This window comes from Tenrec ecaudatus, chromosome X, assembly GCF_050624435.1.
Source record: "Tenrec ecaudatus isolate mTenEca1 chromosome X, mTenEca1.hap1, whole genome shotgun sequence".
NCBI lineage: Eukaryota > Metazoa > Chordata > Mammalia > Afrosoricida > Tenrecidae > Tenrec > Tenrec ecaudatus.
In genome coordinates, this window is record NC_134548.1 from 95,274,508 (window position 1) to 95,275,952 (window position 1,445).

Consider the following 1,445-nt stretch of genomic DNA (forward strand, 5'->3'; position numbering starts at 1 on the left):
AGTCATATTATCTGTATATTTCCCATGTAAATGTTTATTCTATAAAAGTTAGTGAAATATCAATAGAAAAATAATATACAAAATAGAGTCAAAATTTTAAATGTGATAGATTGAAAATAATTACATTACTTTATTTTATTAATTCATATTGTATCTAAAAGTATTACTCCCTACTTTCCTCCATTATACTCAACTTCTTGTGTGCTTCCATTAAAGATACATTAAAGAACAGATCCTGTGGTGGCACAGTAGGGAAGCCGAGATGGCAGATGAGATAGCCAAGACTCAGGTCCTCCGACCTGGTGGGGACACAACCTTCAGAAAGATCATCCCCAAAGAAATACCAGCCAAAATAATTTTTGAGGATAACTGGTGTCTTGCTTTTCATGACAATTCCATGCAAGCACATTTTATGGTAATTCCTAAGAAATATATTTCCCAGATTTCTGTAGCAGAAGATGATGATGAAAACCTACTTGGACATCTAATAATTTTTGGCAAGAAATGTGCTGCCAATCTGGGCTTGAACAAGGGTTATTGAATTATAGTGACTGAAGATTTGGATCGGGGATAGTTTATCTCTCACGTCCATCTTCATGTTCTCAGTGGTCAGCAGATGTATTGCCTTCCGGTTAAACATGCTTTGAAAGATGCATATCCCTTTTTTAGGCAATGATCAGGTTGGCAAGTTCAAATGTATTATATATGCCATTGTATAGAGAGATTAGAGGAAATAATGGAGGGTAAAAAACCCATACATAATAAGACATTGTTGAACGATTAAAATAAATAAGGGACCTTGCTTGTCTTTTTTTTAAGTTTTTGCCTTAACCACAGAATCTAAAAAAGGCTTAGCTCTTAAAAAATGGTTATCAATAAAATATTTGTTGAATGAATTAATTTAACAGATTTTTAGTAGCATTAAATAAAACTATAAGGTGCTTCTCCCAATGAAGATCACAATTCAGTGAATTTCTATATGAAATATTTATTAAATAAAAATATGTGTACAATAAATATTGTAAAATTAAATTATTTTAAGGGTTATATGTGCTGAAAATAACAGACAGAGAGCCATGTGCAATAAGCTCCTGGATTACGAACTTCTGATTAAAGGATAATTTTTACTTGACTTTTAATGTTATGTAAAGTTGCTCTTCCTATAAAACATTTGAGGAGCCCTGGTGGCATACTGGGCTATGAATTAAGCTGCTAACTGCAAGGTCAGCAGTTTGAAACTACAAACCACTCCAAGGAAGGAAGACCAGACTTTTTTCTCCCATGAAGAGTTATGCAACTTTGAAATCATTGCAAGGTGTTTGAGGCTTTTCACGTGCAGAAGCAAGACTAAATAAGAACAGTATGCCCCTGTTTTGATTTAACTCAAATTCAATTTAATGACATAATTAGGAACAGATACATTTGTAACCTGAAGTCCATCTGTA

The 1,445-nt window shown here is 33.1% G+C and overlaps 1 pseudogene; it reads left to right on the plus strand.

The window, feature by feature from the left end:
• The first annotated feature begins 262 nt into the window (after positions 1-262).
• LOC142433540 (adenosine 5'-monophosphoramidase HINT1 pseudogene) lies at positions 263-676 on the plus strand (annotated as a pseudogene).
• Positions 677-1,445: the final 769 nt, after the last annotated feature.